Source organism: Alosa sapidissima, chromosome 8 (genome assembly GCF_018492685.1).
Source record: "Alosa sapidissima isolate fAloSap1 chromosome 8, fAloSap1.pri, whole genome shotgun sequence".
NCBI classification, from domain to species: domain Eukaryota; kingdom Metazoa; phylum Chordata; class Actinopteri; order Clupeiformes; family Clupeidae; genus Alosa; species Alosa sapidissima.
Genome location: NC_055964.1, coordinates 28746024 through 28769889, shown reverse-complemented (window position 1 = coordinate 28769889; position 23866 = coordinate 28746024). Strand labels below are relative to the sequence as shown.

The 23866-nt window shown below is 48.2% G+C and overlaps 59 non-coding genes across 59 annotated transcripts; all 59 read left to right on the top strand.

Moving 5' to 3' along the window:
• Positions 1 to 23: 23 nt before the first annotated feature.
• Positions 24 to 95, top strand: trnap-ugg. The gene has a single exon. It is a non-coding gene; the product is annotated as a tRNA-Pro (tRNA).
• Positions 96 to 867: 772 nt separating this feature from the next.
• On the top strand, positions 868 to 939 carry trnap-agg. Its single transcript has one exon. It is a non-coding gene; the product is annotated as a tRNA-Pro (tRNA).
• Positions 940 to 1129: 190 nt separating this feature from the next.
• Positions 1130 to 1201, top strand: trnap-agg. Its single transcript has one exon. It is a non-coding gene; the product is annotated as a tRNA-Pro (tRNA).
• A 190-nt stretch (positions 1202 to 1391) lies between these two features.
• On the top strand, positions 1392 to 1463 carry trnap-agg. The gene has a single exon. It is a non-coding gene; the product is annotated as a tRNA-Pro (tRNA).
• Positions 1464 to 1915: 452 nt separating this feature from the next.
• On the top strand, positions 1916 to 1987 carry trnap-agg. The gene has a single exon. It is a non-coding gene; the product is annotated as a tRNA-Pro (tRNA).
• Positions 1988 to 2177: 190 nt separating this feature from the next.
• On the top strand, positions 2178 to 2249 carry trnap-agg. Its single transcript has one exon. It is a non-coding gene; the product is annotated as a tRNA-Pro (tRNA).
• Positions 2250 to 5083: 2834 nt separating this feature from the next.
• trnap-agg lies at positions 5084 to 5155 on the top strand. The gene has a single exon. It is a non-coding gene; the product is annotated as a tRNA-Pro (tRNA).
• Positions 5156 to 5345: 190 nt separating this feature from the next.
• trnap-cgg lies at positions 5346 to 5417 on the top strand. The gene has a single exon. It is a non-coding gene; the product is annotated as a tRNA-Pro (tRNA).
• A 173-nt stretch (positions 5418 to 5590) lies between these two features.
• trnap-ugg lies at positions 5591 to 5662 on the top strand. Its single transcript has one exon. It is a non-coding gene; the product is annotated as a tRNA-Pro (tRNA).
• Positions 5663 to 6696: 1034 nt separating this feature from the next.
• On the top strand, positions 6697 to 6768 carry trnap-agg. Its single transcript has one exon. It is a non-coding gene; the product is annotated as a tRNA-Pro (tRNA).
• Positions 6769 to 6958: 190 nt separating this feature from the next.
• On the top strand, positions 6959 to 7030 carry trnap-cgg. Its single transcript has one exon. It is a non-coding gene; the product is annotated as a tRNA-Pro (tRNA).
• Positions 7031 to 7203: 173 nt separating this feature from the next.
• On the top strand, positions 7204 to 7275 carry trnap-ugg. Its single transcript has one exon. It is a non-coding gene; the product is annotated as a tRNA-Pro (tRNA).
• A 111-nt stretch (positions 7276 to 7386) lies between these two features.
• On the top strand, positions 7387 to 7458 carry trnap-ugg. Its single transcript has one exon. It is a non-coding gene; the product is annotated as a tRNA-Pro (tRNA).
• Positions 7459 to 8309: 851 nt separating this feature from the next.
• trnap-cgg lies at positions 8310 to 8381 on the top strand. The gene has a single exon. It is a non-coding gene; the product is annotated as a tRNA-Pro (tRNA).
• A 173-nt stretch (positions 8382 to 8554) lies between these two features.
• Positions 8555 to 8626, top strand: trnap-ugg. The gene has a single exon. It is a non-coding gene; the product is annotated as a tRNA-Pro (tRNA).
• A 111-nt stretch (positions 8627 to 8737) lies between these two features.
• On the top strand, positions 8738 to 8809 carry trnap-ugg. Its single transcript has one exon. It is a non-coding gene; the product is annotated as a tRNA-Pro (tRNA).
• Positions 8810 to 9398: 589 nt separating this feature from the next.
• trnap-agg lies at positions 9399 to 9470 on the top strand. Its single transcript has one exon. It is a non-coding gene; the product is annotated as a tRNA-Pro (tRNA).
• Positions 9471 to 9660: 190 nt separating this feature from the next.
• On the top strand, positions 9661 to 9732 carry trnap-cgg. Its single transcript has one exon. It is a non-coding gene; the product is annotated as a tRNA-Pro (tRNA).
• Positions 9733 to 9905: 173 nt separating this feature from the next.
• Positions 9906 to 9977, top strand: trnap-ugg. Its single transcript has one exon. It is a non-coding gene; the product is annotated as a tRNA-Pro (tRNA).
• A 111-nt stretch (positions 9978 to 10088) lies between these two features.
• Positions 10089 to 10160, top strand: trnap-ugg. Its single transcript has one exon. It is a non-coding gene; the product is annotated as a tRNA-Pro (tRNA).
• Positions 10161 to 10749: 589 nt separating this feature from the next.
• On the top strand, positions 10750 to 10821 carry trnap-agg. Its single transcript has one exon. It is a non-coding gene; the product is annotated as a tRNA-Pro (tRNA).
• A 190-nt stretch (positions 10822 to 11011) lies between these two features.
• On the top strand, positions 11012 to 11083 carry trnap-cgg. The gene has a single exon. It is a non-coding gene; the product is annotated as a tRNA-Pro (tRNA).
• A 173-nt stretch (positions 11084 to 11256) lies between these two features.
• Positions 11257 to 11328, top strand: trnap-ugg. Its single transcript has one exon. It is a non-coding gene; the product is annotated as a tRNA-Pro (tRNA).
• A 111-nt stretch (positions 11329 to 11439) lies between these two features.
• On the top strand, positions 11440 to 11511 carry trnap-ugg. Its single transcript has one exon. It is a non-coding gene; the product is annotated as a tRNA-Pro (tRNA).
• A 589-nt stretch (positions 11512 to 12100) lies between these two features.
• On the top strand, positions 12101 to 12172 carry trnap-agg. The gene has a single exon. It is a non-coding gene; the product is annotated as a tRNA-Pro (tRNA).
• A 190-nt stretch (positions 12173 to 12362) lies between these two features.
• trnap-cgg lies at positions 12363 to 12434 on the top strand. Its single transcript has one exon. It is a non-coding gene; the product is annotated as a tRNA-Pro (tRNA).
• A 173-nt stretch (positions 12435 to 12607) lies between these two features.
• On the top strand, positions 12608 to 12679 carry trnap-ugg. Its single transcript has one exon. It is a non-coding gene; the product is annotated as a tRNA-Pro (tRNA).
• Positions 12680 to 12790: 111 nt separating this feature from the next.
• Positions 12791 to 12862, top strand: trnap-ugg. The gene has a single exon. It is a non-coding gene; the product is annotated as a tRNA-Pro (tRNA).
• Positions 12863 to 13451: 589 nt separating this feature from the next.
• On the top strand, positions 13452 to 13523 carry trnap-agg. Its single transcript has one exon. It is a non-coding gene; the product is annotated as a tRNA-Pro (tRNA).
• Positions 13524 to 13713: 190 nt separating this feature from the next.
• Positions 13714 to 13785, top strand: trnap-cgg. Its single transcript has one exon. It is a non-coding gene; the product is annotated as a tRNA-Pro (tRNA).
• Positions 13786 to 13958: 173 nt separating this feature from the next.
• trnap-ugg lies at positions 13959 to 14030 on the top strand. The gene has a single exon. It is a non-coding gene; the product is annotated as a tRNA-Pro (tRNA).
• A 111-nt stretch (positions 14031 to 14141) lies between these two features.
• trnap-ugg lies at positions 14142 to 14213 on the top strand. Its single transcript has one exon. It is a non-coding gene; the product is annotated as a tRNA-Pro (tRNA).
• A 589-nt stretch (positions 14214 to 14802) lies between these two features.
• Positions 14803 to 14874, top strand: trnap-agg. Its single transcript has one exon. It is a non-coding gene; the product is annotated as a tRNA-Pro (tRNA).
• A 190-nt stretch (positions 14875 to 15064) lies between these two features.
• trnap-cgg lies at positions 15065 to 15136 on the top strand. Its single transcript has one exon. It is a non-coding gene; the product is annotated as a tRNA-Pro (tRNA).
• A 173-nt stretch (positions 15137 to 15309) lies between these two features.
• Positions 15310 to 15381, top strand: trnap-ugg. Its single transcript has one exon. It is a non-coding gene; the product is annotated as a tRNA-Pro (tRNA).
• Positions 15382 to 15492: 111 nt separating this feature from the next.
• On the top strand, positions 15493 to 15564 carry trnap-ugg. The gene has a single exon. It is a non-coding gene; the product is annotated as a tRNA-Pro (tRNA).
• A 589-nt stretch (positions 15565 to 16153) lies between these two features.
• trnap-agg lies at positions 16154 to 16225 on the top strand. Its single transcript has one exon. It is a non-coding gene; the product is annotated as a tRNA-Pro (tRNA).
• Positions 16226 to 16415: 190 nt separating this feature from the next.
• Positions 16416 to 16487, top strand: trnap-cgg. Its single transcript has one exon. It is a non-coding gene; the product is annotated as a tRNA-Pro (tRNA).
• A 173-nt stretch (positions 16488 to 16660) lies between these two features.
• On the top strand, positions 16661 to 16732 carry trnap-ugg. Its single transcript has one exon. It is a non-coding gene; the product is annotated as a tRNA-Pro (tRNA).
• A 111-nt stretch (positions 16733 to 16843) lies between these two features.
• Positions 16844 to 16915, top strand: trnap-ugg. The gene has a single exon. It is a non-coding gene; the product is annotated as a tRNA-Pro (tRNA).
• Positions 16916 to 17504: 589 nt separating this feature from the next.
• On the top strand, positions 17505 to 17576 carry trnap-agg. The gene has a single exon. It is a non-coding gene; the product is annotated as a tRNA-Pro (tRNA).
• Positions 17577 to 17766: 190 nt separating this feature from the next.
• Positions 17767 to 17838, top strand: trnap-cgg. The gene has a single exon. It is a non-coding gene; the product is annotated as a tRNA-Pro (tRNA).
• A 173-nt stretch (positions 17839 to 18011) lies between these two features.
• Positions 18012 to 18083, top strand: trnap-ugg. Its single transcript has one exon. It is a non-coding gene; the product is annotated as a tRNA-Pro (tRNA).
• A 111-nt stretch (positions 18084 to 18194) lies between these two features.
• trnap-ugg lies at positions 18195 to 18266 on the top strand. Its single transcript has one exon. It is a non-coding gene; the product is annotated as a tRNA-Pro (tRNA).
• Positions 18267 to 18855: 589 nt separating this feature from the next.
• Positions 18856 to 18927, top strand: trnap-agg. The gene has a single exon. It is a non-coding gene; the product is annotated as a tRNA-Pro (tRNA).
• A 190-nt stretch (positions 18928 to 19117) lies between these two features.
• Positions 19118 to 19189, top strand: trnap-cgg. The gene has a single exon. It is a non-coding gene; the product is annotated as a tRNA-Pro (tRNA).
• Positions 19190 to 19362: 173 nt separating this feature from the next.
• Positions 19363 to 19434, top strand: trnap-ugg. The gene has a single exon. It is a non-coding gene; the product is annotated as a tRNA-Pro (tRNA).
• A 111-nt stretch (positions 19435 to 19545) lies between these two features.
• Positions 19546 to 19617, top strand: trnap-ugg. The gene has a single exon. It is a non-coding gene; the product is annotated as a tRNA-Pro (tRNA).
• A 589-nt stretch (positions 19618 to 20206) lies between these two features.
• trnap-agg lies at positions 20207 to 20278 on the top strand. Its single transcript has one exon. It is a non-coding gene; the product is annotated as a tRNA-Pro (tRNA).
• A 190-nt stretch (positions 20279 to 20468) lies between these two features.
• trnap-cgg lies at positions 20469 to 20540 on the top strand. Its single transcript has one exon. It is a non-coding gene; the product is annotated as a tRNA-Pro (tRNA).
• A 173-nt stretch (positions 20541 to 20713) lies between these two features.
• Positions 20714 to 20785, top strand: trnap-ugg. The gene has a single exon. It is a non-coding gene; the product is annotated as a tRNA-Pro (tRNA).
• A 111-nt stretch (positions 20786 to 20896) lies between these two features.
• Positions 20897 to 20968, top strand: trnap-ugg. Its single transcript has one exon. It is a non-coding gene; the product is annotated as a tRNA-Pro (tRNA).
• A 589-nt stretch (positions 20969 to 21557) lies between these two features.
• On the top strand, positions 21558 to 21629 carry trnap-agg. Its single transcript has one exon. It is a non-coding gene; the product is annotated as a tRNA-Pro (tRNA).
• Positions 21630 to 21819: 190 nt separating this feature from the next.
• trnap-agg lies at positions 21820 to 21891 on the top strand. The gene has a single exon. It is a non-coding gene; the product is annotated as a tRNA-Pro (tRNA).
• A 190-nt stretch (positions 21892 to 22081) lies between these two features.
• Positions 22082 to 22153, top strand: trnap-cgg. The gene has a single exon. It is a non-coding gene; the product is annotated as a tRNA-Pro (tRNA).
• A 173-nt stretch (positions 22154 to 22326) lies between these two features.
• trnap-ugg lies at positions 22327 to 22398 on the top strand. Its single transcript has one exon. It is a non-coding gene; the product is annotated as a tRNA-Pro (tRNA).
• Positions 22399 to 22509: 111 nt separating this feature from the next.
• On the top strand, positions 22510 to 22581 carry trnap-ugg. Its single transcript has one exon. It is a non-coding gene; the product is annotated as a tRNA-Pro (tRNA).
• Positions 22582 to 23170: 589 nt separating this feature from the next.
• Positions 23171 to 23242, top strand: trnap-agg. The gene has a single exon. It is a non-coding gene; the product is annotated as a tRNA-Pro (tRNA).
• A 452-nt stretch (positions 23243 to 23694) lies between these two features.
• Positions 23695 to 23766, top strand: trnap-agg. The gene has a single exon. It is a non-coding gene; the product is annotated as a tRNA-Pro (tRNA).
• Positions 23767 to 23866: the final 100 nt, after the last annotated feature.

Genomic DNA, 23866 nt, shown 5'->3' with positions numbered 1-23866 from the left:
CAAGACCCAGGGGAGCACTCAGCGGCTCGTTGGTCTAGGGGTATGATTCTCGCTTTGGGTGCGAGAGGTCCCGGGTTCAAATCCCGGACGAGCCCTTATGTGCTTCCTCACCAATTCTTTGTCGGCCTCACTGTCTAACGCGTTTCTGCTGTGGAGATTTAGCCTCAGTTGGATGTATATTTTTTCCCCCTGAGCCATCACATTGCGGCTCGTTGGTCTAGGGGTATGATTCTCGCTTTGGGTGCGAGAGGTCCTGGGTTCAAATCCCGGACGAGCCCGCAGGCGTTACAGGTGCATTTCATTGAAATGTGTTAGTTTTCAACTCTCGTCAGTGATCTACAAAATTATGTTGTTGTTTTTTCAGCTAAATTCATAGCCAGTCAAGGCTTGTTGGTCTAGGGTATGATTCTCGCTTAGGGTGCGAGAGGTCCCGGGTTCAAATCCCAGACAAGTCCTTCCCCACGCAACTATTTGTCATTATCAGGTGCTTGTGTCAGCACTGTCTTACCTTTGCTGTACAGCATATAGCCGGCAGCTTTTCTGCAACTAAACAACACCACACCTCCCTTTCCTTTCAGCTAAATATTGCTGCACAGAAGGCTCGACATAAGCGTTTGAGCAGAGTGGCTCGTTGGTCTAGGGGTATGATTCTCGCTTAGGGTGCGAGAGGTCCGGGGTTCAAATCCCGGACGAGACCTTTCCCACGCAACTTTCTGTCAGTATGATGTGTTTGTGTCAGCACCGTCTCTCCTTTGCTGTACAGCATGTAGCCGGCAGCTTTTCTGCAACTCAACACCACCCGACCTACCTTTCCTTTCAGTTAAATATTGCTGCACAAAACGCTCGACAAAAGCTTTTGCGCAGCGTGGCTCGTTGGTCTAGGGGTATGATTCTCGCTTAGGGTGCGAGAGGTCCCGGGTTCAAATCCCGGACGAGCCCTCTGTTCTGTGAAACTCTGCAACTTTTGCTGCTAGCTGCCACCGGTGAACTGCTGCAGTTCGTTACCCAGGACTTACTTTAGGAAATGTTGATGCGCAGTGGAACCAAGCTGAAAGATTGGTCTTACCTGCAGACCACTCTAAATATTTGTTGTGAAGAAAGGCACTGAATAAAAGGTACCCTTGCCCCAGGCTCGTTGGTCTAGGGGTATGATTCTCGCTTAGGGTGCGAGAGGTCCCGGGTTCAAATCCCGGACGAGCCCTCTGTTCTGTGAAACTCTGCAACTTTTGCTGCTAGCTGCCACCGGTGAACTGCTGCAGTTCGTTACCCAGGACTTACTTTAGGAAATGTTGATGCGCAGTGGAACCAAGCTGAAAGATTGGTCTTACCTGCAGACCACTCTAAATATTTGTTGTGAAGAAAGGCACTGAATAAAAGGTACCCTTGCCCCAGGCTCGTTGGTCTAGGGGTATGATTCTCGCTTAGGGTGCGAGAGGTCCCGGGTTCAAATCCCGGACGAGCCCTCTGTTCTGTGAAACTCTGCAACTTTTGCTGCTAGCTGCCACCGGTGAACTGCTGCAGTTCGTTACCCAGGACTTACTTTAGGAAATGTTGATGCGCAGTGGAACCAAGCTGAAAGATTGGTCTTACCTGCAGACCACTCTAAATATTTGTTGTGAAGAAAGGCTCTGAATAAAAGGTACCCTTGCCCCAGGCTCGTCGGTCTAGGGGTATGATTCTCGCTTAGGGTGCGAGAGGTCCCGGGTTCAAATCCCGGACGAGCCCTCTGTTCTGTGAAACTCTGCAACTTTTGCTGCTAGCTGCCATCGGTGAACTGCTGCAGTTCGTTACCCAGGACTTACTTTAGGAAATGTTGATGCGCAGTGGAACCAAGCTGAAAGATTGGTCTTACCTGCAGACCACTCTAAATATTTGTTGTGAAGAAAGGCACTGAATAAAAGGTACCCTTGCCCCAGGCTCGTTGGTCTAGGGGTATGATTCTCGCTTAGGGTGCGAGAGGTCCCGGGTTCAAATCCCGGACGAGCCCTCTGTTCTGTGAAACTCTGCAACTTTTGCTGCTAGCTGCCACCGGTGAACTGCTGCAGTTCGTTACCCAGGACTTACTTTAGGAAATGTTGATGCGCAGTGGAACCAAGCTGAAAGATTGGTCTTACCTGCAGACCACTCTAAATATTTGTTGTGAAGAAAGGCACTGAATAAAAGGTACCCTTGCCCCAGGCTCGTTGGTCTAGGGGTATGATTCTCGCTTAGGGTGCGAGAGGTCCCGGGTTCAAATCCCGGACGAGCCCTCTGTTCTGTGAAACTCTGCAACTTTTGCTGCTAGCTGCCACCGGTGAACTGCTGCAGTTCGTTACCCAGTCAAGTCAAGTCAAGTCAAGTTTATTTATATAGCACATTTCATACACAGAGGTCATTCAATGTGCTTTACATAAACAAAACCAAACGATAATAACAAATAAAAGCATAGAAGGGCAATATAGTCAAAGAATAGTTAAAAGGTAAAGATCATAATAAAAGGAAAACATAAAACACAAGGTAAAATCATTTAAAAATAAAGAATAATTAGTAAGCAAAAACAAAGGCAAAAGTAGTAAAAAAAGTAATAAAAGACAAAGTAGAATAATTATCGAGGCAGATTCAGAATTTGTAACTCGGCACAGTTAGCAGAAAGCGTCTGAGAACAGTTTGGTCTTAAGTCTAGATTTAAAACTGGCTACAGTTGGGGCCTTTTTAATGTCATCCGAAAGTTGGTTCCACAGCTGAGCCGCATAGCAGCTAAAAGCTGCTTCACCATGTTTAGTTCTAACTGTAGGTTTTACTAGCAGGTTTTTCACCTGGGACCTGAGAGGACGAGAAGGTGTGTACTGCTGAAGCATGTCTGACAAGTATTTAGGTCCTGCTCCATTTACTGATTTATAAACAAGCAATAGTGCTTTAAAGTCAATTCTGTGACTTACTGGAAGCCAGTGCAAGGACTTAAGAATTGGAGTAATGTGGTCAGTTCTTTTAGTTTTTGTTAGAGTCCTAGCTGCTGCATTTTGTATCACCTGAAGCTGTTTAATAGTCTTTTTAGGAAGGCCTGTGAACAGTCCATTGCAGTAATCAACCCTGCTGGAGATAAATGCATGAATGAGTTTTTCTAAGTCATGTTTTGACATCAGCCCTCTGAGTTTGACAATATTTTTGAGGTGGTAAAAAGCTGATTTAGTTATCGCTTTCATGTGGCTGTTGAAATTTAGATCACTGTCAATTAATACACCAAGGTTTTTAACAGTATCCTTTGCCTTCAACCCTTTTGTGTCAAGGAGAGTGGCAACCCTAAGTCTTTCCTCATTTTTACCAAATATAATTACTTCAGTTTTTTCTTTGTTCAGCTGAAGAAAATTTTGAGACATCCAGGTGTTGATTTGTTCTATACACTGACACATAGATTCAAGAGGACCATAGTTGTTTGGTGATAGAGCTAAGTAAATTTGTGTGTCATCTGCATAGCTATGATATGAAATCAAATTATTTTGAATGATTTGTCCAAGTGGGAGCATATAGAGGTTGAATAATAGTGGCCCCAAGATCGACCCCTGGGGAACACCACAGGTCAAGGACGTTGGTGTTGAGGTACAGTTTCCGATGGCAACAAAGAAGCTCCTTTCTTGTAGATATGATTTTAGCCAGCTGATAACTATGCCTGTAAATCCAACCCAGTGTTCTAGTCTGTGTAGTAAAATATTGTGATCAACAGTGTCAAATGCTGCACTAAGGTCCAGTAGCACTAGGACTGATGTTTTACCTGAATCTGTGTTGAGGCGTATGTCATTGGAAACTTTAATGAGAGCTGTTTCAGTGCTGTGATTTGCCCGAAAACCAGACTGAAAGTAATCAAAATACCCATTTGATGTTAGGAAGGTGGTTAATTGATTAAAGACTACTTTTTCAATAATTTTGCCAATAAAAGGTAGATTGGATATGGGCCTGTAATTGTTTAGCATGGAGGCATCCAGGTTATTCTTCTTGAGAAGTGGCTTTACAACAGCTGTTTTCAGTGACTTAGGAAAAGTGCCAGACAGCAATGATACATTTACAATTTGAAGGACATCCGCCGCTATGAGGTGAAAAACAGTTTTGAAGAAATTGGTAGGCAGAGTGTCTAAGACACATGTGGAAGGGCTGAGATTCTGTACCGTTTTTTCAAGTGTTTCGTAGTCTATCAAGCTGAACTCTGACATCAAGTTTAGTTTCCCTCTGTTTGTTGCTGGAAGTTCAGGTTGTTGAATTTGTAATTGAGCAGATATGTTGAGTCTGATTTTGTCAATTTTACCTTTAAAAAAAGATGAAAACTCATTGCATTTATTAGTTGAGAGAAGTTCAGGCGCTAATTGTGAGGGGGGATTTGTTAACTTATCAACAGTTGAAAATAGAATACGAGTGTTATTTGAACTTCTATTGATAATGTTAGAAAAGAAAGACTGTCTTGCTTTGCATATTTCAGAGTTATATGTGCGGAGCATCTCTTTATGGATTTCATAGTGGATCTGAAGTTTGTATTTACGCCATTTTCTTTCAGTCTTCCTACACTCTCTTTTTAGAAGTTTAACTGCTGGATTTTGCCTCCATGGTGCTTTCTGTTTGTCCTTAACTTTCTTGAATTGTAATGGAGCAATGTCATCCATAATGTTTGCCATTTTTGCATTAAAGTGATCAAATAAGTCTTCAGAGTCTGACAGTTGACTTGACTTTAGTGAAAGTGCTTGCTCAAAGAGAGCACTTGTCTGATCATTTATGATTCTCCTTTTTACCATCATAGCTGTGTTTTGAGTGTGTGGGGACATAGACACATCAAAGAACACGCAAAAATGATCAGATAAGGCCAGGTCTTTAACAGCTGTAGAGACATCGAGACCCTTTGTGATAACAAAGGGTGCGAGAGGTCCGGGGTTCAAATCCCGGACGAGACCTTTCCCACGCAACTTTCTGTCAGTATGATGTGTTTGTGTCAGCACCGTCTCTCCTTTGCTGTACAGCATGTAGCCGGCAGCTTTTCTGCAACTCAACACCACCCGACCTGCCTTTCCTTTCAGTTAAATATTGCTGCACAAAACGCTCGACAAAAGCTTTTGCGCAGCGTGGCTCGTTGGTCTAGGGGTATGATTCTCGCTTAGGGTGCGAGAGGTCCCGGGTTCAAATCCCGGACGAGCCCTCTGTTCTGTGAAACTCTGCAACTTTTGCTGCTAGCTGCCACCGGTGAACTGCTGCAGTTCGTTACCCAGGACTTACTTTGGGAAATGTTGATGCGCAGTGGAACCAAGCTGAAAGATTGGCCTTACCTGCAGAACACTCTAAATATTTGTTGTGAAGAAAGGCACTGAATAAAAGGTACCCTTGCCCCAGGCTCGTTGGTCTAGGGGTATGATTCTCGCTTCGGGTGCGAGAGGTCCCGGGTTCAACTCCCGGACGAGCCCTTCTTTCCAAAACAAACGCCAGACTTTACTGCAAGAATCGACGCTAACGAAACAAACAAAGACGAAACTCTTTTGTTAGCATTGAAGGAAAAGAGCCAATTTTGGACCAGATTTTTTACTCTCTCAGGCCTGCAAGGGGTCCTGACAAAACAAGACCCAGGGGAGCACTCAGCGGCTCGTTGGTCTAGGGGTATGATTCTCGCTTTGGGTGCGAGAGGTCCCGGGTTCAAATCCCGGACGAGCCCTTTTGTGCTTCCTCACCAATTCTTTGTCGGCCTCACTGTCTAACGCTTTTCTGCTGTGGAGATTTAGCCTCAGTTGGATGTATATTTTTTCCCCCTGAGCCATCACATTGCGGCTCGTTGGTCTAGAGGTATGATTCTCGCTTTGGGTGCGAGAGGTCCCGGGTTCAAATCCCGGACGAGCCCGCAGGCGTTACAGGTGCATTTCATTGAAATGTGTTAATTTTCAACTCTCGTCAGTGATCTACAAAATTATGTTGTTGTTTTTTCAGCTAAATTCATAGCCAGTCAAGGCTTGTTGGTCTAGGGTATGATTCTCGCTTAGGGTGCGAGAGGTCCCGGGTTCAAATCCCAGACAAGTCCTTCCCCACGCAACTATTTGTCATTATCAGGTGCTTGTGTCAGCACTGTCTTACCTTTGCTGTACAGCATATAGCCGGCAGCTTTTCTGCAACTAAACAACACCACACCTCCCTTTCCTTTCAGCTAAATATTGCTGCACAGAAGGCTCGACATAAGCGTTTGAGCAGAGTGGCTCGTTGGTCTAGGGGTATGATTCTCGCTTAGGGTGCGAGAGGTCCGGGGTTCAAATCCCGGACGAGACCTTTCCCACGCAACTTTCTGTCAGTATGATGTGTTTGTGTCAGCACCGTCTCTCCTTTGCTGTACAGCATGTAGCCGGCAGCTTTTCTGCAACTCAACACCACCCGACCTGCCTTTCCTTTCAGTTAAATATTGCTGCACAAAACGCTCGACAAAAGCTTTTGCGCAGCGTGGCTCGTTGGTCTAGGAGTATGATTCTCGCTTAGGGTGCGAGAGGTCCCGGGTTCAAATCCCGGACGAGCCCTCTGTTCTGTGAAACTCTGCAACTTTTGCTGCTAGCTGCCACCGGTGAACTGCTGCAGTTCGTTACCCAGGACTTACTTTAGGAAATGTTGATGCGCAGTGGAACCAAGCTGAAAGATTGGTCTTACCTCCAGACCACTCTAAATATTTGTTGTGAAGAAAGGCTCTGAATAAAAGGTACCCTTGCCCCAGGCTCGTTGGTCTAGGGGTATGATTCTCGCTTAGGGTGCGAGAGGTCCCGGGTTCAAATCCCGGACGAGCCCTCTGTTCTGTGAAACTCTGCAACTTTTGCTGCTAGCTGCCACCGGTGAACTGCTGCAGTTCGTTACCCAGGACTTACTTTAGGAAATGTTGATGCGCAGTGGAACCAAGCTGAAAGATTGGTCTTACCTGCAGACCACTCTAAATATTTGTTGTGAAGAAAGGCACTGAATTAAAGGTACCCTTGCCCCAGGCTCGTTGGTCTAGGGGTATGATTCTCGCTTCGGGTGCGAGAGGTCCCGGGTTCAACTCCCGGACGAGCCCTTCTTTCCGAAACAAACGCCAGACTTTACTGCAAGAATCGACGCTAATGAAACAAACAAAGACGAAACTCTTTTGTTAGCATTGAAGGAAAAGAGCCAATTTTGGACCAGATTTTTTACTTGCTCAGGCCTGCAAGGGGTCCTGACAAAACAAGACCCAGGGGAGCACTCAGCGGCTCGTTGGTCTAGGGGTATGATTCTCGCTTTGGGTGCGAGAGGTCCCGGGTTCAAATCCCGGACGAGCCCTTTTGTGCTTCCTCACCAATTCTTTGTCGGCCTCACTGTCTAACCCGTTTCTGCTGTGGAGATTTAGCCTCAGTTGGATGTATATTTTTTCCCCCTGAGCCATCACATTGCGGCTCGTTGGTCTAGGGGTATGATTCTCGCTTTGGGTGCGAGAGGTCCCGGGTTCAAATCCCGGACGAGCCCGCAGGCGTTACAGGTGCATTTCATTGAAATGTGTTAATTTTCAACTCTCGTCAGTGATCTAGAAAATTATGTTGTTGTTTTTTCAGCTAAATTCATAGCCAGTCAAGGCTTGTTGGTCTAGGGTATTATTCTCGCTTAGGGTGCGAGAGGTCCCGGGTTCAAATCCCAGACAAGTCCTTCCCCACGCAACTATTTGTCATTATCAGGTGCTTGTGTCAGCACTGTCTTACCTTTGCTGTACAGCATATAGCCGGCAGCTTTTCTGCAACTAAACAACACCACACCTCCCTTTCCTTTCAGCTAAATATTGCTGCACAGAAGGCTCGACATAAGCGTTTGAGCAGAGTGGCTCGTTGGTCTAGGGGTATGATTCTCGCTTAGGGTGCGAGAGGTCCGGGGTTCAAATCCCGGACGAGACCTTTCCCACGCAACTTTCTGTCAGTATGATGTGTTTGTTTCAGCACCGTCTCTCCTTTGCTGTACAGCATGTAGCCGGCAGCTTTTCTGCAACTCAACACCACCCGACCTGCCTTTCCTTTCAGTTAAATATTGCTGCACAAAACGCTCGACAAAAGCTTTTGCAAAGCGTGGCTCGTTGGTCTAGGGGTATGATTCTCGCTTAGGGTGTGAGAGGTCCCGGGTTCAAATCCCGGACGAGCCCTCTGTTCTGTGAAACTCTGCAACTTTTGCTGCTAGCTGCCACCGGTGAACTGCTGCAGTTCGTTACCCAGGACTTACTTTAGGAAATGTTGATGCGCAGTGGAACCAAGCTGAAAGATTGGTCTTACCTGCAGACCACTCTAAATATTTGTTGTGAAGAAAGGCACTGAATAAAAGGTACCCTTGCCCCAGGCTCGTTGGTCTAGGGGTATGATTCTCGCTTCGGGTGCGAGAGGTCCCGGGTTCAACTCCCGGACGAGCCCTTCTTTCCGAAACAAACGCCAGACTTTACTGCAAGAATCGACGCTAACGAAACAAACAAAGACGAAACTCTTTTGTTAGCATTGAAGGAAAAGAGCCAATTTTGGACCAGATTTTTTACTTGCTCAGGCCTGCAAGGGGTCCTGACAAAACAAGACCCAGGGGAGCACTCAGCGGCTCGTTGGTCTAGGGGTATGATTCTCGCTTTGGGTGCGAGAGGTCCCGGGTTCAAATCCCGGACGAGCCCTTTTGTGCTTCCTCACCAATTCTTTGTCGGCCTCACTGTCTAACCCGTTTCTGCTGTGGAGATTTAGCCTCAGTTGGATGTATATTTTTTCCCCCTGAGCCATCACATTGCGGCTCGTTGGTCTAGGGGTATGATTCTCGCTTTGGGTGCGAGAGGTCCCGGGTTCAAATCCCGGACGAGCCCGCAGGCGTTACAGGTGCATTTCATTGAAATGTGTTAATTTTCAACTCTCGTCAGTGATCTAGAAAATTATGTTGTTGTTTTTTCAGCTAAATTCATAGCCAGTCAAGGCTTGTTGGTCTAGGGTATTATTCTCGCTTAGGGTGCGAGAGGTCCCAGGTTCAAATCCCAGACAAGTCCTTCCCCACGCAACTATTTGTCATTATCAGGTGCTTGTGTCAGCACTGTCTTACCTTTGCTGTACAGCATATAGCCGGCAGCTTTTCTGCAACTAAACAACACCACACCTCCCTTTCCTTTCAGCTAAATATTGCTGCACAGAAGGCTCGACATAAGCGTTTGAGCAGAGTGGCTCGTTGGTCTAGGGGTATGATTCTCGCTTAGGGTGCGAGAGGTCCGGGGTTCAAATCCCGGACGAGACCTTTCCCACGCAACTTTCTGTCAGTATGATGTGTTTGTTTCAGCACCGTCTCTCCTTTGCTGTACAGCATGTAGCCGGCAGCTTTTCTGCAACTCAACACCACCCGACCTGCCTTTCCTTTCAGTTAAATATTGCTGCACAAATCGCTCGACAAAAGCTTTTGCAAAGCGTGGCTCGTTGGTCTAGGGGTATGATTCTCGCTTAGGGTGCGAGAGGTCCCGGGTTCAAATCCCGGACGAGCCCTCTGTTCTGTGAAACTCTGCAACTTTTGCTGCTAGCTGCCACCGGTGAACTGCTGCAGTTCGTTACCCAGGACTTACTTTAGGAAATGTTGATGCGCAGTGGAACCAAGCTGAAAGATTGGTCTTACCTGCAGACCACTCTAAATATTTGTTGTGAAGAAAGGCACTGAATAAAAGGTACCCTTGCCCCAGGCTCGTTGGTCTAGGGGTATGATTCTCGCTTCGGGTGCGAGAGGTCCCGGGTTCAACTCCCGGACGAGCCCTTCTTTCCGAAACAAACGCCAGACTTTACTGCAAGAATCGACGCTAACGAAACAAACAAAGACGAAACTCTTTTGTTAGCATTGAAGGAAAAGAGCCAATTTTGGACCAGATTTTTTACTTGCTCAGGCCTGCAAGGGGTCCTGACAAAACAAGACCCAGGGGAGCACTCAGCGGCTCGTTGGTCTAGGGGTATGATTCTCGCTTTGGGTGCGAGAGGTCCCGGGTTCAAATCCCGGACGAGCCCTTTTGTGCTTCCTCACCAATTCTTTGTCGGCCTCACTGTCTAACCCGTTTCTGCTGTGGAGATTTAGCCTCAGTTGGATGTATATTTTTTCCCCCTGAGCCATCACATTGCGGCTCGTTGGTCTAGGGGTATGATTCTCGCTTTGGGTGCGAGAGGTCCCGGGTTCAAATCCCGGACGAGCCCGCAGGCGTTACAGGTGCATTTCATTGAAATGTGTTAATTTTCAACTCTCGTCAGTGATCTAGAAAATTATGTTGTTGTTTTTTCAGCTAAATTCATAGCCAGTCAAGGCTTGTTGGTCTAGGGTATTATTCTCGCTTAGGGTGCGAGAGGTCCCAGGTTCAAATCCCAGACAAGTCCTTCCCCACGCAACTATTTGTCATTATCAGGTGCTTGTGTCAGCACTGTCTTACCTTTGCTGTACAGCATATAGCCGGCAGCTTTTCTGCAACTAAACAACACCACACCTCCCTTTCCTTTCAGCTAAATATTGCTGCACAGAAGGCTCGACATAAGCGTTTGAGCAGAGTGGCTCGTTGGTCTAGGGGTATGATTCTCGCTTAGGGTGCGAGAGGTCCGGGGTTCAAATCCCGGACGAGACCTTTCCCACGCAACTTTCTGTCAGTATGATGTGTTTGTTTCAGCACCGTCTCTCCTTTGCTGTACAGCATGTAGCCGGCAGCTTTTCTGCAACTCAACACCACCCGACCTGCCTTTCCTTTCAGTTAAATATTGCTGCACAAATCGCTCGACAAAAGCTTTTGCAAAGCGTGGCTCGTTGGTCTAGGGGTATGATTCTCGCTTAGGGTGCGAGAGGTCCCGGGTTCAAATCCCGGACGAGCCCTCTGTTCTGTGAAACTCTGCAACTTTTGCTGCTAGCTGCCACCGGTGAACTGCTGCAGTTCGTTACCCAGGACTTACTTTAGGAAATGTTGATGCGCAGTGGAACCAAGCTGAAAGATTGGTCTTACCTGCAGACCACTCTAAATATTTGTTGTGAAGAAAGGCACTGAATAAAAGGTACCCTTGCCCCAGGCTCGTTGGTCTAGGGGTATGATTCTCGCTTCGGGTGCGAGAGGTCCCGGGTTCAACTCCCGGACGAGCCCTTCTTTCCGAAACAAACGCCAGACTTTACTGCAAGAATCGACGCTAACGAAACAAACAAAGACGAAACTCTTTTGTTAGCATTGAAGGAAAAGAGCCAATTTTGGACCAGATTTTTTACTTGCTCAGGCCTGCAAGGGGTCCTGACAAAACAAGACCCAGGGGAGCACTCAGCGGCTCGTTGGTCTAGGGGTATGATTCTCGCTTTGGGTGCGAGAGGTCCCGGGTTCAAATCCCGGACGAGCCCTTTTGTGCTTCCTCACCAATTCTTTGTCGGCCTCACTGTCTAACCCGTTTCTGCTGTGGAGATTTAGCCTCAGTTGGATGTATATTTTTTCCCCCTGAGCCATCACATTGCGGCTCGTTGGTCTAGGGGTATGATTCTCGCTTTGGGTGCGAGAGGTCCCGGGTTCAAATCCCGGACGAGCCCGCAGGCGTTACAGGTGCATTTCATTGAAATGTGTTAATTTTCAACTCTCGTCAGTGATCTAGAAAATTATGTTGTTGTTTTTTCAGCTAAATTCATAGCCAGTCAAGGCTTGTTGGTCTAGGGTATTATTCTCGCTTAGGGTGCGAGAGGTCCCAGGTTCAAATCCCAGACAAGTCCTTCCCCACGCAACTATTTGTCATTATCAGGTGCTTGTGTCAGCACTGTCTTACCTTTGCTGTACAGCATATAGCCGGCAGCTTTTCTGCAACTAAACAACACCACACCTCCCTTTCCTTTCAGCTAAATATTGCTGCACAGAAGGCTCGACATAAGCGTTTGAGCAGAGTGGCTCGTTGGTCTAGGGGTATGATTCTCGCTTAGGGTGCGAGAGGTCCGGGGTTCAAATCCCGGACGAGACCTTTCCCACGCAACTTTCTGTCAGTATGATGTGTTTGTTTCAGCACCGTCTCTCCTTTGCTGTACAGCATGTAGCCGGCAGCTTTTCTGCAACTCAACACCACCCGACCTGCCTTTCCTTTCAGTTAAATATTGCTGCACAAATCGCTCGACAAAAGCTTTTGCAAAGCGTGGCTCGTTGGTCTAGGGGTATGATTCTCGCTTAGGGTGCGAGAGGTCCCGGGTTCAAATCCCGGACGAGCCCTCTGTTCTGTGAAACTCTGCAACTTTTGCTGCTAGCTGCCACCGGTGAACTGCTGCAGTTCGTTACCCAGGACTTACTTTAGGAAATGTTGATGCGCAGTGGAACCAAGCTGAAAGATTGGTCTTACCTGCAGACCACTCTAAATATTTGTTGTGAAGAAAGGCACTGAATAAAAGGTACCCTTGCCCCAGGCTCGTTGGTCTAGGGGTATGATTCTCGCTTCGGGTGCGAGAGGTCCCGGGTTCAACTCCCGGACGAGCCCTTCTTTCCGAAACAAACGCCAGACTTTACTGCAAGAATCGACGCTAACGAAACAAACAAAGACGAAACTCTTTTGTTAGCATTGAAGGAAAAGAGCCAATTTTGGACCAGATTTTTTACTTGCTCAGGCCTGCAAGGGGTCCTGACAAAACAAGACCCAGGGGAGCACTCAGCGGCTCGTTGGTCTAGGGGTATGATTCTCGCTTTGGGTGCGAGAGGTCCCGGGTTCAAATCCCGGACGAGCCCTTTTGTGCTTCCTCACCAATTCTTTGTCGGCCTCACTGTCTAACCCGTTTCTGCTGTGGAGATTTAGCCTCAGTTGGATGTATATTTTTTCCCCCTGAGCCATCACATTGCGGCTCGTTGGTCTAGGGGTATGATTCTCGCTTTGGGTGCGAGAGGTCCCGGGTTCAAATCCCGGACGAGCCCGCAGGCGTTACAGGTGCATTTCATTGAAATGTGTTAATTTTCAACTCTCGTCAGTGATCTAGAAAATTATGTTGTTGTTTTTTCAGCTAAATTCATAGCCAGTCAAGGCTTGTTGGTCTAGGGTATTATTCTCGCTTAGGGTGCGAGAGGTCCCAGGTTCAAATCCCAGACAAGTCCTTCCCCACGCAACTATTTGTCATTATCAGGTGCTTGTGTCAGCACTGTCTTACCTTTGCTGTACAGCATATAGCCGGCAGCTTTTCTGCAACTAAACAACACCACACCTCCCTTTCCTTTCAGCTAAATATTGCTGCACAGAAGGCTCGACATAAGCGTTTGAGCAGAGTGGCTCGTTGGTCTAGGGGTATGATTCTCGCTTAGGGTGCGAGAGGTCCGGGGTTCAAATCCCGGACGAGACCTTTCCCACGCAACTTTCTGTCAGTATGATGTGTTTGTTTCAGCACCGTCTCTCCTTTGCTGTACAGCATGTAGCCGGCAGCTTTTCTGCAACTCAACACCACCCGACCTGCCTTTCCTTTCAGTTAAATATTGCTGCACAAATCGCTCGACAAAAGCTTTTGCAAAGCGTGGCTCGTTGGTCTAGGGGTATGATTCTCGCTTAGGGTGCGAGAGGTCCCGGGTTCAAATCCCGGACGAGCCCTCTGTTCTGTGAAACTCTGCAACTTTTGCTGCTAGCTGCCACCGGTGAACTGCTGCAGTTCGTTACCCAGGACTTACTTTAGGAAATGTTGATGCGCAGTGGAACCAAGCTGAAAGATTGGTCTTACCTGCAGACCACTCTAAATATTTGTTGTGAAGAAAGGCACTGAATAAAAGGTACCCTTGCCCCAGGCTCGTTGGTCTAGGGGTATGATTCTCGCTTCGGGTGCGAGAGGTCCCGGGTTCAACTCCCGGACGAGCCCTTCTTTCCGAAACAAACGCCAGACTTTACTGCAAGAATCGACGCTAACGAAACAAACAAAGACGAAACTCTTTTGTTAGCATTGAAGGAAAAGAGCCAATTTTGGACCAGATTTTTTACTTGCTCAGGCCTGCAAGGGGTCCTGACAAAACAAGACCCAGGGGAGCACTCAGCGGCTCGTTGGTCTAGGGGTATGATTCTCGCTTTGGGTGCGAGAGGTCCCGGGTTCAAATCCCGGACGAGCCCTTTTGTGCTTCCTCACCAATTCTTTGTCGGCCTCACTGTCTAACCCGTTTCTGCTGTGGAGATTTAGCCTCAGTTGGATGTATATTTTTTCCCCCTGAGCCATCACATTGCGGCTCGTTGGTCTAGGGGTATGATTCTCGCTTTGGGTGCGAGAGGTCCCGGGTTCAAATCCCGGACGAGCCCGCAGGCGTTACAGGTGCATTTCATTGAAATGTGTTAATTTTCAACTCTCGTCAGTGATCTAGAAAATTATGTTGTTGTTTTTTCAGCTAAATTCATAGCCAGTCAAGGCTTGTTGGTCTAGGGTATTATTCTCGCTTAGGGTGCGAGAGGTCCCAGGTTCAAATCCCAGACAAGTCCTTCCCCACGCAACTATTTGTCATTATCAGGTGCTTGTGTCAGCACTGTCTTACCTTTGCTGTACAGCATATAGCCGGCAGCTTTTCTGCAACTAAACAACACCACACCTCCCTTTCCTTTCAGCTAAATATTGCTGCACAGAAGGCTCGACATAAGCGTTTGAGCAGAGTGGCTCGTTGGTCTAGGGGTATGATTCTCGCTTAGGGTGCGAGAGGTCCGGGGTTCAAATCCCGGACGAGACCTTTCCCACGCAACTTTCTGTCAGTATGATGTGTTTGTTTCAGCACCGTCTCTCCTTTGCTGTACAGCATGTAGCCGGCAGCTTTTCTGCAACTCAACACCACCCGACCTGCCTTTCCTTTCAGTTAAATATTGCTGCACAAATCGCTCGACAAAAGCTTTTGCAAAGCGTGGCTCGTTGGTCTAGGGGTATGATTCTCGCTTAGGGTGCGAGAGGTCCCGGGTTCAAATCCCGGACGAGCCCTCTGTTCTGTGAAACTCTGCAACTTTTGCTGCTAGCTGCCACCGGTGAACTGCTGCAGTTCGTTACCCAGGACTTACTTTAGGAAATGTTGATGCGCAGTGGAACCAAGCTGAAAGATTGGTCTTACCTGCAGACCACTCTAAATATTTGTTGTGAAGAAAGGCACTGAATAAAAGGTACCCTTGCCCCAGGCTCGTTGGTCTAGGGGTATGATTCTCGCTTCGGGTGCGAGAGGTCCCGGGTTCAACTCCCGGACGAGCCCTTCTTTCCGAAACAAACGCCAGACTTTACTGCAAGAATCGACGCTAACGAAACAAACAAAGACGAAACTCTTTTGTTAGCATTGAAGGAAAAGAGCCAATTTTGGACCAGATTTTTTACTTGCTCAGGCCTGCAAGGGGTCCTGACAAAACAAGACCCAGGGGAGCACTCAGCGGCTCGTTGGTCTAGGGGTATGATTCTCGCTTTGGGTGCGAGAGGTCCCGGGTTCAAATCCCGGACGAGCCCTTTTGTGCTTCCTCACCAATTCTTTGTCGGCCTCACTGTCTAACCCGTTTCTGCTGTGGAGATTTAGCCTCAGTTGGATGTATATTTTTTCCCCCTGAGCCATCACATTGCGGCTCGTTGGTCTAGGGGTATGATTCTCGCTTTGGGTGCGAGAGGTCCCGGGTTCAAATCCCGGACGAGCCCGCAGGCGTTACAGGTGCATTTCATTGAAATGTGTTAATTTTCAACTCTCGTCAGTGATCTAGAAAATTATGTTGTTGTTTTTTCAGCTAAATTCATAGCCAGTCAAGGCTTGTTGGTCTAGGGTATTATTCTCGCTTAGGGTGCGAGAGGTCCCAGGTTCAAATCCCAGACAAGTCCTTCCCCACGCAACTATTTGTCATTATCAGGTGCTTGTGTCAGCACTGTCTTACCTTTGCTGTACAGCATATAGCCGGCAGCTTTTCTGCAACTAAACAACACCACACCTCCCTTTCCTTTCAGCTAAATATTGCTGCACAGAAGGCTCGACATAAGCGTTTGAGCAGAGTGGCTCGTTGGTCTAGGGGTATGATTCTCGCTTAGGGTGCGAGAGGTCCGGGGTTCAAATCCCGGACGAGACCTTTCCCACGCAACTTTCTGTCAGTATGATGTGTTTGTTTCAGCACCGTCTCTCCTTTGCTGTACAGCATGTAGCCGGCAGCTTTTCTGCAACTCAACACCACCCGACCTGCCTTTCCTTTCAGTTAAATATTGCTGCACAAATCGCTCGACAAAAGCTTTTGCAAAGCGTGGCTCGTTGGTCTAGGGGTATGATTCTCGCTTAGGGTGCGAGAGGTCCCGGGTTCAAATCCCGGACGAGCCCTCTGTTCTGTGAAACTCTGCAACTTTTGCTGCTAGCTGCCACCGGTGAACTGCTGCAGTTCGTTACCCAGGACTTACTTTAGGAAATGTTGATGCGCAGTGGAACCAAGCTGAAAGATTGGTCTTACCTGCAGACCACTCTAAATATTTGTTGTGAAGAAAGGCACTGAATAAAAGGTACCCTTGCCCCAGGCTCGTTGGTCTAGGGGTATGATTCTCGCTTCGGGTGCGAGAGGTCCCGGGTTCAACTCCCGGACGAGCCCTTCTTTCCGAAACAAACGCCAGACTTTACTGCAAGAATCGACGCTAACGAAACAAACAAAGACGAAACTCTTTTGTTAGCATTGAAGGAAAAGAGCCAATTTTGGACCAGATTTTTTACTTGCTCAGGCCTGCAAGGGGTCCTGACAAAACAAGACCCAGGGGAGCACTCAGCGGCTCGTTGGTCTAGGGGTATGATTCTCGCTTTGGGTGCGAGAGGTCCCGGGTTCAAATCCCGGACGAGCCCTTTTGTGCTTCCTCACCAATTCTTTGTCGGCCTCACTGTCTAACCCGTTTCTGCTGTGGAGATTTAGCCTCAGTTGGATGTATATTTTTTCCCCCTGAGCCATCACATTGCGGCTCGTTGGTCTAGGGGTATGATTCTCGCTTTGGGTGCGAGAGGTCCCGGGTTCAAATCCCGGACGAGCCCGCAGGCGTTACAGGTGCATTTCATTGAAATGTGTTAATTTTCAACTCTCGTCAGTGATCTAGAAAATTATGTTGTTGTTTTTTCAGCTAAATTCATAGCCAGTCAAGGCTTGTTGGTCTAGGGTATTATTCTCGCTTAGGGTGCGAGAGGTCCCAGGTTCAAATCCCAGACAAGTCCTTCCCCACGCAACTATTTGTCATTATCAGGTGCTTGTGTCAGCACTGTCTTACCTTTGCTGTACAGCATATAGCCGGCAGCTTTTCTGCAACTAAACAACACCACACCTCCCTTTCCTTTCAGCTAAATATTGCTGCACAGAAGGCTCGACATAAGCGTTTGAGCAGAGTGGCTCGTTGGTCTAGGGGTATGATTCTCGCTTAGGGTGCGAGAGGTCCGGGGTTCAAATCCCGGACGAGACCTTTCCCACGCAACTTTCTGTCAGTATGATGTGTTTGTTTCAGCACCGTCTCTCCTTTGCTGTACAGCATGTAGCCGGCAGCTTTTCTGCAACTCAACACCACCCGACCTGCCTTTCCTTTCAGTTAAATATTGCTGCACAAATCGCTCGACAAAAGCTTTTGCAAAGCGTGGCTCGTTGGTCTAGGGGTATGATTCTCGCTTAGGGTGCGAGAGGTCCCGGGTTCAAATCCCGGACGAGCCCTCTGTTCTGTGAAACTCTGCAACTTTTGCTGCTAGCTGCCACCGGTGAACTGCTGCAGTTCGTTACCCAGGACTTACTTTAGGAAATGTTGATGCGCAGTGGAACCAAGCTGAAAGATTGGTCTTACCTGCAGACCACTCTAAATATTTGTTGTGAAGAAAGGCACTGAATAAAAGGTACCCTTGCCCCAGGCTCGTTGGTCTAGGGGTATGATTCTCGCTTCGGGTGCGAGAGGTCCCGGGTTCAACTCCCGGACGAGCCCTTCTTTCCGAAACAAACGCCAGACTTTACTGCAAGAATCGACGCTAACGAAACAAACAAAGACGAAACTCTTTTGTTAGCATTGAAGGAAAAGAGCCAATTTTGGACCAGATTTTTTACTTGCTCAGGCCTGCAAGGGGTCCTGACAAAACAAGACCCAGGGGAGCACTCAGCGGCTCGTTGGTCTAGGGGTATGATTCTCGCTTTGGGTGCGAGAGGTCCCGGGTTCAAATCCCGGACGAGCCCTTTTGTGCTTCCTCACCAATTCTTTGTCGGCCTCACTGTCTAACCCGTTTCTGCTGTGGAGATTTAGCCTCAGTTGGATGTATATTTTTTCCCCCTGAGCCATCACATTGCGGCTCGTTGGTCTAGGGGTATGATTCTCGCTTTGGGTGCGAGAGGTCCCGGGTTCAAATCCCGGACGAGCCCGCAGGCGTTACAGGTGCATTTCATTGAAATGTGTTAATTTTCAACTCTCGTCAGTGATCTAGAAAATTATGTTGTTGTTTTTTCAGCTAAATTCATAGCCAGTCAAGGCTTGTTGGTCTAGGGTATTATTCTCGCTTAGGGTGCGAGAGGTCCCAGGTTCAAATCCCAGACAAGTCCTTCCCCACGCAACTATTTGTCATTATCAGGTGCTTGTGTCAGCACTGTCTTACCTTTGCTGTACAGCATATAGCCGGCAGCTTTTCTGCAACTAAACAACACCACACCTCCCTTTCCTTTCAGCTAAATATTGCTGCACAGAAGGCTCGACATAAGCGTTTGAGCAGAGTGGCTCGTTGGTCTAGGGGTATGATTCTCGCTTAGGGTGCGAGAGGTCCGGGGTTCAAATCCCGGACGAGACCTTTCCCACGCAACTTTCTGTCAGTATGATGTGTTTGTTTCAGCACCGTCTCTCCTTTGCTGTACAGCATGTAGCCGGCAGCTTTTCTGCAACTCAACACCACCCGACCTGCCTTTCCTTTCAGTTAAATATTGCTGCACAAATCGCTCGACAAAAGCTTTTGCAAAGCGTGGCTCGTTGGTCTAGGGGTATGATTCTCGCTTAGGGTGCGAGAGGTCCCGGGTTCAAATCCCGGACGAGCCCTCTGTTCTGTGAAACTCTGCAACTTTTGCTGCTAGCTGCCACCGGTGAACTGCTGCAGTTCGTTACCCAGGACTTACTTTAGGAAATGTTGATGCGCAGTGGAACCAAGCTGAAAGATTGGTCTTACCTGCAGACCACTCTAAATATTTGTTGTGAAGAAAGGCACTGAATAAAAGGTACCCTTGCCCCAGGCTCGTTGGTCTAGGGGTATGATTCTCGCTTCGGGTGCGAGAGGTCCCGGGTTCAACTCCCGGACGAGCCCTTCTTTCCGAAACAAACGCCAGACTTTACTGCAAGAATCGACGCTAACGAAACAAACAAAGACGAAACTCTTTTGTTAGCATTGAAGGAAAAGAGCCAATTTTGGACCAGATTTTTTACTTGCTCAGGCCTGCAAGGGGTCCTGACAAAACAAGACCCAGGGGAGCACTCAGCGGCTCGTTGGTCTAGGGGTATGATTCTCGCTTTGGGTGCGAGAGGTCCCGGGTTCAAATCCCGGACGAGCCCTTTTGTGCTTCCTCACCAATTCTTTGTCGGCCTCACTGTCTAACCCGTTTCTGCTGTGGAGATTTAGCCTCAGTTGGATGTATATTTTTTCCCCCTGAGCCATCACATTGCGGCTCGTTGGTCTAGGGGTATGATTCTCGCTTTGGGTGCGAGAGGTCCCGGGTTCAAATCCCGGACGAGCCCGCAGGCGTTACAGGTGCATTTCATTGAAATGTGTTAATTTTCAACTCTCGTCAGTGATCTAGAAAATTATGTTGTTGTTTTTTCAGCTAAATTCATAGCCAGTCAAGGCTTGTTGGTCTAGGGTATTATTCTCGCTTAGGGTGCGAGAGGTCCCAGGTTCAAATCCCAGACAAGTCCTTCCCCACGCAACTATTTGTCATTATCAGGTGCTTGTGTCAGCACTGTCTTACCTTTGCTGTACAGCATATAGCCGGCAGCTTTTCTGCAACTAAACAACACCACACCTCCCTTTCCTTTCAGCTAAATATTGCTGCACAGAAGGCTCGACATAAGCGTTTGAGCAGAGTGGCTCGTTGGTCTAGGGGTATGATTCTCGCTTAGGGTGCGAGAGGTCCGGGGTTCAAATCCCGGACGAGACCTTTCCCACGCAACTTTCTGTCAGTATGATGTGTTTGTTTCAGCACCGTCTCTCCTTTGCTGTACAGCATGTAGCCGGCAGCTTTTCTGCAACTCAACACCACCCGACCTGCCTTTCCTTTCAGTTAAATATTGCTGCACAAATCGCTCGACAAAAGCTTTTGCAAAGCGTGGCTCGTTGGTCTAGGGGTATGATTCTCGCTTAGGGTGCGAGAGGTCCCGGGTTCAAATCCCGGACGAGCCCTCTGTTCTGTGAAACTCTGCAACTTTTGCTGCTAGCTGCCACCGGTGAACTGCTGCAGTTCGTTACCCAGGACTTACTTTAGGAAATGTTGATGCGCAGTGGAACCAAGCTGAAAGATTGGTCTTACCTGCAGACCACTCTAAATATTTGTTGTGAAGAAAGGCACTGAATAAAAGGTACCCTTGCCCCAGGCTCGTTGGTCTAGGGGTATGATTCTCGCTTCGGGTGCGAGAGGTCCCGGGTTCAACTCCCGGACGAGCCCTTCTTTCCGAAACAAACGCCAGACTTTACTGCAAGAATCGACGCTAACGAAACAAACAAAGACGAAACTCTTTTGTTAGCATTGAAGGAAAAGAGCCAATTTTGGACCAGATTTTTTACTTGCTCAGGCCTGCAAGGGGTCCTGACAAAACAAGACCCAGGGGAGCACTCAGCGGCTCGTTGGTCTAGGGGTATGATTCTCGCTTTGGGTGCGAGAGGTCCCGGGTTCAAATCCCGGACGAGCCCTTTTGTGCTTCCTCACCAATTCTTTGTCGGCCTCACTGTCTAACCCGTTTCTGCTGTGGAGATTTAGCCTCAGTTGGATGTATATTTTTTCCCCCTGAGCCATCACATTGCGGCTCGTTGGTCTAGGGGTATGATTCTCGCTTTGGGTGCGAGAGGTCCCGGGTTCAAATCCCGGACGAGCCCGCAGGCGTTACAGGTGCATTTCATTGAAATGTGTTAATTTTCAACTCTCGTCAGTGATCTAGAAAATTATGTTGTTGTTTTTTCAGCTAAATTCATAGCCAGTCAAGGCTTGTTGGTCTAGGGTATTATTCTCGCTTAGGGTGCGAGAGGTCCCAGGTTCAAATCCCAGACAAGTCCTTCCCCACGCAACTATTTGTCATTATCAGGTGCTTGTGTCAGCACTGTCTTACCTTTGCTGTACAGCATATAGCCGGCAGCTTTTCTGCAACTAAACAACACCACACCTCCCTTTCCTTTCAGCTAAATATTGCTGCACAGAAGGCTCGACATAAGCGTTTGAGCAGAGTGGCTCGTTGGTCTAGGGGTATGATTCTCGCTTAGGGTGCGAGAGGTCCGGGGTTCAAATCCCGGACGAGACCTTTCCCACGCAACTTTCTGTCAGTATGATGTGTTTGTTTCAGCACCGTCTCTCCTTTGCTGTACAGCATGTAGCCGGCAGCTTTTCTGCAACTCAACACCACCCGACCTGCCTTTCCTTTCAGTTAAATATTGCTGCACAAATCGCTCGACAAAAGCTTTTGCAAAGCGTGGCTCGTTGGTCTAGGGGTATGATTCTCGCTTAGGGTGCGAGAGGTCCCGGGTTCAAATCCCGGACGAGCCCTCTGTTCTGTGAAACTCTGCAACTTTTGCTGCTAGCTGCCACCGGTGAACTGCTGCAGTTCGTTACCCAGGACTTACTTTAGGAAATGTTGATGCGCAGTGGAACCAAGCTGAAAGATTGGTCTTACCTGCAGACCACTCTAAATATTTGTTGTGAAGAAAGGCACTGAATAAAAGGTACCCTTGCCCCAGGCTCGTTGGTCTAGGGGTATGATTCTCGCTTAGGGTGCGAGAGGTCCCGGGTTCAAATCCCGGACGAGCCCTCTGTTCTGTGAAACTCTGCAACTTTTGCTGCTAGCTGCCACCGGTGAACTGCTGCAGTTCGTTACCCAGGACTTACTTTAGGAAATGTTGATGCGCAGTGGAACCAAGCTGAAAGATTGGTCTTACCTGCAGACCACTCTAAATATTTGTTGTGAAGAAAGGCACTGAATAAAAGGTACCCTTGCCCCAGGCTCGTTGGTCTAGGGGTATGATTCTCGCTTCGGGTGCGAGAGGTCCCGGGTTCAACTCCCGGACGAGCCCTTCTTTCCGAAACAAACGCCAGACTTTACTGCAAGAATCGACGCTAACGAAACAAACAAAGACGAAACTCTTTTGTTAGCATTGAAGGAAAAGAGCCAATTTTGGACCAGATTTTTTACTTGCTCAGGCCTGCAAGGGGTCCTGACAAAACAAGACCCAGGGGAGCACTCAGCGGCTCGTTGGTCTAGGGGTATGATTCTCGCTTTGGGTGCGAGAGGTCCCGGGTTCAAATCCCGGACGAGCCCTTTTGTGCTTCCTCACCAATTCTTTGTCGGCCTCACTGTCTAACGCGTTTCTGCTGTGGAGATTTAGCCTCAGTTGGATGTATATTTTTTCCCCCTGAACCATCACGTTGCGGCTCGTTGGTCTAGGGGTATGATTCTCGCTTTGGGTGCGAGAGGTCCCGGGTTCAAATCCCGGACGAGCCTGCAGGCGTTACAGGTGCATTTCATTGAAATGTGTTAATTTTCAACTCTCGTCAGTGATCTAGAAAATTATGTTGTTGTTTTTTCAGCTAAATTCATAGCCAGTCAAGGCTTGTTGGTCTAGGGTATGATTCTCGCTTAGGGTGCGAGAGGTCCCGGGTTCAAATCCCAGACAAGTCCTTCCCCACGCAACTATTTGTCATTATCAGGTGCTTGTGTCAGCACTGTCTTACCTTTGCTGTACAGCATATAGCCGGCAGCTTTTCTGCAACTAAACAACACCACACCTCCCTTTCCTTTCAGCTAAATATTGCTGCACAGAAGGCTCGACATAAGCGTTTGAGCAGAGTGGCTCGTTGGTCTAGGGGTATGATTCTCGCTTAGGGTGCGAGAGGTCCGGGGTTCAAATCCCGGACGAGACCTTTCCCACGCAACTTTCTGTCAGTATGATGTGTTTGTGTCAGCATCGTCTCTCCTTTGCTGTACAGCATGTAGCCGGCAGCTTTTCTGCAACTCAACACCACCCGACCTGCCTTTCCTTTCAGTTAAATATTGCTGCACAAAACGCTCGACAAAAGCTTTTGCGCAGCGTGGCTCGTTGGTCTAGGGGTATGATTCTCGCTTAGGGTGCGAGAGGTCCCGGGTTCAAATCCCGGACGAGCCGTCTGTTCTGTGAAACTCTGCAACTTTTGCTGCTAGCTGCCACCGGTGAACTGCTGCAGTTCGTTACCCAGGACTTACTTTAGGAAATGTTGATGCGCAGTGGAACCAAGCTGAAAGATTGGTCTTACCTGCAGACCACTCTAAATATTTGTTGTGAAGAAAGGCACTGAATAAAAGGTACCCTTGCCCCAGCCTCGTTGGTCTAGGGGTATGATTCTCGCTTAGGGTGCGAGAGGTCCCGGGTTCAAATCCCGGACGAGCCCTCTGTTCTGTGAAACTCTGCAACTTTTGCTGCTAGCTGCCACCGGTGAACTGCTGCAGTTCGTTACCCAGGACTTACTTTAGGAAATGTTGATGCGCAGTGGAACCAAGCTGAAAGATTGGTCTTACCTGCAGACCACTCTAAATATTTGTTGTGAAGAAAAGCACTGAATAAAAGGTACCCTTGCCCCAGGCTCGTTGGTCTAGGGGTATGATTCTCGCTTAGGGTGCGAGAGGTCCCGGGTTCAAATCCCGGACGAGCCCTCTGTTCTGTGAAACTCTGCAACTTTTGCTGCTAGCTGCCACCGGTGAACTGCTGCAGTTCGTTACCCAGGACTTACTTTAGGAAATGTTGATGCGCAGT